Source organism: Panthera leo, chromosome B3, assembly GCF_018350215.1.
Source record: "Panthera leo isolate Ple1 chromosome B3, P.leo_Ple1_pat1.1, whole genome shotgun sequence".
Classification (NCBI taxonomy): Eukaryota; Metazoa; Chordata; class Mammalia; order Carnivora; family Felidae; genus Panthera; species Panthera leo.
This window is the reverse complement of record NC_056684.1, coordinates 134,231,658-134,237,702: the sequence shown is the minus strand read 5'-3', so window position 1 is coordinate 134,237,702 and position 6,045 is coordinate 134,231,658. Positions and strand designations below refer to the sequence as shown.

The 6,045-nt window shown below is 47.0% G+C and overlaps 1 protein-coding gene across 2 annotated transcripts in view; it reads left to right on the top strand.

Moving 5' to 3' along the window:
- Nucleotides 1-112: 112 nt before the first annotated feature.
- CATSPERB (cation channel sperm associated auxiliary subunit beta) overlaps nt 113-6,045 on the top strand; it is a 114,191-nt gene continuing 108,258 nt past the window's right edge. For both annotated transcript variants that reach the window (XM_042944104.1, XM_042944103.1), the window contains exon 1: nt 113-281. The gene's annotated coding sequence lies outside the window, so the exon portion shown is untranslated. The remainder of the gene's footprint in view (nt 282-6,045) is intronic.

The following is a 6,045-nucleotide window of genomic DNA, read 5'->3' as shown; positions in this document are numbered from 1 at the left end:
GAAACTCCCCCTCTTAAAATTTTTAAAGAAGATCACCTTTGGTTCTCTGAAAGAGGCAGTTAATTGGAAATTCTAACTGCCTAGCCTTTAGATTTTCCAAGCCCACTTCTGTACTTGGTAGCAGCTGATTGGCTGTTACTAAAGTTAAGTGGACCATTAAACCAGTAAACTGAAAATTTGGACCCGAGTCTTCTTTCTGAGCCTGAATGGAAGAAAGCTTGGGAAAACACAACAAAGAAAGGGGCAAGTGATCAGGCATCTACTCTTAGGAAGCAGTCACGGTAAGAAATAGTAAAATGAGGGCCCTACTATTGTTCACACTGATAACGTAATCACTCTTCTATAACGGAGTGACTTAAAAGGAATCAGATGGTGGGAAATGCAACTTCATTCTTTAGGACAATTCCCAGCGTTTATTTGGTGCCGGAGAACAGAAAATACCCAGCTTTGTGACTCACATGTGACCATTAGATAAAGCTCATAATAGTTAGACGGGATTGAAAACTGGAGGTAATTTAACGGCTGAAAGAGTGAGTCAGGAGTGGGATGAAGACAAAGAAATTGCTTCCGGACGTCAAGACACGGATTCAGAGCTGGTGTTTATCCATGGTGTAGCCTGGGTAAAGCAGCTGCTGAAAGCCTGAAGTGCATCATTCATTCAGTTCTCACAACAACCCTGCGAAGTGGCTGTTATACCTGGTTTACTGAATTGAAGGAGTGAAGTAGCTTTCCAAAGATCAGACATCCCAAACGGGCAGAGCCGATCTGAAGTCAACGTCAGTGCTTTTTCTGTAGCCATAAGATGGTGGTCGAGAGGAGGTAAGACTACATTGAAGAAAGTTGTAATGCTGAAGAAGGAGGAAAGGAGACTAATGAACGTATGGAACAGAATCTCGGTGGGCACATGTAGCAGTTTCAGTAAGAGGTCAGATCTAATCATGTACTTAATAGCTTTCTGTTTTTAAATTCTCGTTTTGTGGCGTCTCTGTGTGCTGACTAAATCTTTTGAATCAGGAGGTCTTGGTTCTATGCCCAACATGTTACTAGCTAGTAATGGGCTTTAGACATGTAACTTCGTGTCTCATATATTAACTCTAAAATACATTCCATCTCTAAGTGTAAAAAAGAATAAATATGGGCTGAATTACTAGCACAAGGGAACATGCAGCCACTAGCAAAGTCACAGAGGGCCCAGAGGTCCTTCCTCAGCTGTCTCTCTCTTCAGTTATGCTCTCTTGGCTTTCCTTTCCTTAATGAAAGCACTTAAAAGCCTTTCAAAGTAGGTTTTTAGTTCTTTGGTCAAAGATAGATACAACCAAATCCACTCAAATGAAATTAGAGAACTTTTTATATTTATTTGAGAGAACTGAACTGGGACAAGTCTGAGGATAACGTAATAACAGCATCTGTCTGGAGCCCCGGGGCATAATAGATTTCAGTCAGTTTTTTAAGGAGGAGAAGAACTAATGGGTTCTGGTACTGGTGTTATGTCATTTAATGTGAATATTGAGCAAAATAATACAAGATTTTCCTGGCAAAGGCACTATTTTCTTTTTCTTTTTTTTTTTTTTTTGTTTATTTTTTTTGAGAGAGCAAGAGAGAGAGAGAGAGAGCGCGGGAGGGGCAGAGGGAGAGGGAGAGGGAGAATCCCAAGCAATCTCCATGCTGTCAGTGTAGAGGCTGACACGGGGCTCAAACCCACGAACTGTGAGATCATGATCTGAGCCGAAACCAAGAGTGAGCCGCTGAAATGACGGAGCCGCCCAGGTGACCCTAAGGCACTATTTTCAAAGTGACTGTGATGACTTCTCCATTTAATGTTAAATTCATTCCTACACCACAAATATAATGGCACATAGCACCATGCTGATACAGTTTCACCATGCTGAATGACTTTTCAGGGTTGTGTGAATTAGGCAACTGACTGTCCTAGATGCACTACATGATTAAAAAAAAAATAATGTTCATAAGGAGTCAATATGTAGTTTAAGAGACAATCGGTGTGTGTCTTATATAAATGGTACATCTGTGGTTTTTAATCTGTGCTGCACTTCAAAACTGTGATCTACTGTTTTTGAATGCAACCTTGAGCTCCACCTCTGCAGGGTCTCTTCTGTGATTAAATTGATTACGGGGCGCCTGGGTGGTTCAGTTGGTTAAGTGTCTGACTTTGGCTCAGGTCATGATCTCACAGTCCGTGAGTTTGAGCCCCACATCGGGCTCTATGGTGACAGCTCAGAGCCTGGAGCTTGCTTCGGATTCTGTGTCTCCCTCTCTCTCTCTCTGCCCCTCCCCTGCTTGCTCTGTCTGTCTCAAAAATAAATGAATATTTAAAATTTTTAAAAAAGATTACAATTGTAAGCAAATTCAGAGCAACTGACTATCTGAAAAGATTTTCTTTGGCTGGAGGTGAGCTGCACTAAAACTTAACAACAAAATGTTTCTGGACAAAGAGAGTGAGAGAAGAGAAACAGAAGGACACTAATTCATCTGTTTTGTGTCAGTTTGTGAAAACAAGTTGTTTTCTCAGATGACCAAAAAAAAAAAAAAAAACCACTTAAAAAAACCCACAGTTCTCCCCAACCATGTGATAAAGATGATGAATTTAAAAATCCGATGAATGTTTGAATGTTATATTGTTGATTAAATGTATTGAATCAAGCAAACCAATTTTAAGGGAGGAAAAACATCAGTGAAATTTAATTTACTCAGCAGATGTCAGGAACCACACAGGATCTGGATTATGCTTTACCTGCGTCTGGCAAGTCAATCTGTTACTGTTTCTTGGATGCTGGCAAAAGACACAAGACTCCTAGGTCAGAGACAAAGGACTTCATCACTAACAGCAAAAGCAGTAGCCAGAGTGTCAGCATGATGTTCACTCCCAGTCTCCATGCCCCCCAAATCCCATGGAGTAGATATCCATCATGGAAGTGTTATGCCCAGAATTCGTGATCCCCAAAGACCACTAGGGAGCCGAGTCCGATGCAAAAGCAAAAGAACCTTTATTCGAGCTAGCTCGAGCTCAATCCCCTACCTGCACCGACGCAGCGGTGAGATACCAGGGAGAGAGAGCGAGTTTCAAAAGGACAAAGATTTTATTGGGGCCCAGGGGCAGTTGGTGAGGTAACGGCTGTGGCCTCAGCCGATTGGCTGGGGAAGGGTCCGAGTCCTGTTAGACAGGTGAGGGGGGGGGTTACTCAAGGGGAGGAGGTGTGGTCAAGGTGAAGGACACAGAACAAGATGGAGTCGGCCGGCATAGGCCCGCTCTTTCATTCCCCCCTTGTCATGTAACTTACGGACCCAATCATGGGACCGGCTGCATTTATGGTGACAAGGGGAACAGAGTTTAGAAGTTTACGCCAAGTTCTGGGAAGCATGTGTCCCTGGGGTCTAATTAAGTATTGTCCCTGAGCTGGTATCTATGATCTGCCAGGTGATGTTTTGGGGGGTGTGGGGACTCCCGGTAGCATGAGCAATGACAAGCAGAGTTAACAGAGTTACCAATATTAGGTGGGTCGAATGTGCTGTAGCTTGAGCTTGAGCTTGAGCGGGTTGTGTTGGTCCCGACTGATGGCCCATCGCGTGACGAAGTCCTTTCGGATCGAGGAGGGGTCCGCTGGCTGAACGTGGGTGTGATGGACCCAGGTCGCGATGCCGTCTACTTTGAGAGCGGTGGGGGTTGTCAGCACTACAATGTAGGGTCCCTTCCAGCGCGGCTCGAGAGTCTCTCGGTGGTGCCTCTTGACATAGACCCAGTCTCCCGGCTTGTACTGATGAGGTGTCGGGGTCGGGCCAGCCTCGTAGATGGCACGGAGGCGCGGCCAAATATCCTCGTGCGCCCTCTGGAGCCCTCTCAAGGAAAGAAAAAGTTCTTGATCTTTAAACTCTGCAAGAAGTTCAGCTCGAAGGCTGGGAATAACAGGGGGTGGCCTGCCAAACATGATCTCGTAGGGAGTAAAACCCAGAGTGTAAGGAGTGTTTCTAACCCGGTAAAGGGCGTACGGTAGGAGAGTCACCCAGTCCCCGCCAGTCTCCATGGTTAATTTGGTAAGGGTCTCTTTTAGGGTTCTATTCATTCTTTCTACCTGTCCTGAGCTCTGGGGCCTATAAGCACAATGTAATTTCCAGTTTGCCCCCACCGCCTTGGCTACTGCCTGTGTTACCTGAGAGATAAAAGCTGGTCCATTGTCTGATCCTACCATGGCAGGAAAACCATACCTGGGTAAGATGTCTTCTAGTAGCTTCTTAGCCACCGTCTGAGCCGTTTCATCCTTGGTTGGGTATGCCTCCACCCAGCCAGAGAAGGTGTCTGTAAATACTAAAAGATATTTATAACCATACTTTCCTGGTTTGACTTCAGTGAAGTCGACTTCCCATTGGGCTCCCGGTCTGGTGCCTCTGAGCCTGGTTTCTTTTTTATTTGATGTGGCTTTCGCGTTGGTGAGTTGGCAGGTCTTGCAGGCAGATACAACTTGCTCTATTTTGGTGTCCTGTTGGTGAATCTTGATTCCGGCATGTCGGATTAAGTCTTTTAATTTTCGGGCCCCCATGTGAGTAGACCGATGCATGTGCTCTAATATTGAGACTCCGAGCCGGTCTGGCAGCACGAGCTCCTTGTTAGGTGTATACCACCATCCCTTTATCTCCTGGGCCATGGGGAGTTTCTTGATCCGCTGTAACTCCTCCTGGGAGTATTTGGGCTGGTCTGGTAAAACTGGGTCTCCCGGGTCTGGTAGTTGTATGGTCATGGTGGGGACTGGAGTAAGGGCTACTGCCTTGGCTGCCTGGTCAGCCTTTCGATTACCTCTAGCTACTGGGTTATCAGCTTTTTGGTGCCCTTGGCAGTGGATAATGGCTAGCTTGGCAGGAAGCCATAAGGCCGTAAGCAGGTTAAGTATCTCCTGCTTATTTTTTATAGTCCGTCCTTCTGCCGTCAGTAACCCCCTCTCCTGATAAATTGCCCCATGAATATGAGCTGTGGCAAATGCATAACGGCTGTCTGCGTAGATGTTAAGCCGTTTTCCAGCTCCCAGCATCAGCGCCTTGGTGAGGGCTATGAGCTCCGCTCGCTGGGCTGATGTTCCGGAGGGTAGAGCCTCCGCCCATACGGTGTCCGTTTCGGTGACCACCGCTGCACCCGCATACCTGTGTCCATCTCGCACAAAGCTGTTGCCATCAGTGAACCAAGTAGCCTCGGCATCGGGGAGGGGCTGGTCGGTCAGGTCCATCCGGAATCCATGTACTTGTTCCAGGATTCCCGCACAGTCATGTAGTGGAGCACCTAGGTCAGGGTCGGGCAGCAGGGTTGCAGGATTGAGGGCTGCACTGGGGTGGAACCGCACTCGTGGAGGGTTGAGTAGGAGGCTCTGGTAATGAGTCACACGTGTATTGCTCATCTATCTATCAGGAGGCTGTTTCAGGACCCCTTTAATGGCGTGTGGGGTTGTGATCCAGATCTCCTGTCCTAGGGTCAGTTTGTCTGCATCCTTGACTAGGAGTGCTGTCGCCGCAATAATTCTTAGGCATGGCGGCCAGTCGGCAGCCACTGGGTCTAGTTTCTTAGACAGGTAAGCCACTGGGCGGTTCCAGGGGCCTAAGGCTTGAGTTAGAACCCCTTTTGCTATTTCCTTATGTTCGTCTACAAAGAGGTGGAAGGGTTTCATAATGTCTGGTAGGCCCAGGGCTGGGGCACTTAGGAGGGCCTTTTTTAACTGATTAAAGGCAATTTCTTCTTTTTCAGTCTATTTAAATGTTTTCCCCTCTTTGGTAGCTTCATATAGGGGCCTGGCGATCTCAGCAAAACCTGGAACCCAGAGGCGGCAGTAGCCGGCTGATCCTAGGAATTCCCTCACTTTTCTTCGGGAGGTGGGAGTAGGGATCTTTAGGACAGTTTCTTTTCTGGCATCTGATAACCGCCGCTGTCCGCCCTCCAGGATATATCCCAGGTAACTTACCCTCTCCCTGCATATCTGAGCCTTCTTCGCGGATGCCCGGTACCCTAAAGCTCCCAGGGTAGCCAGCAGGTCCTGGGTCCCTCGCTCA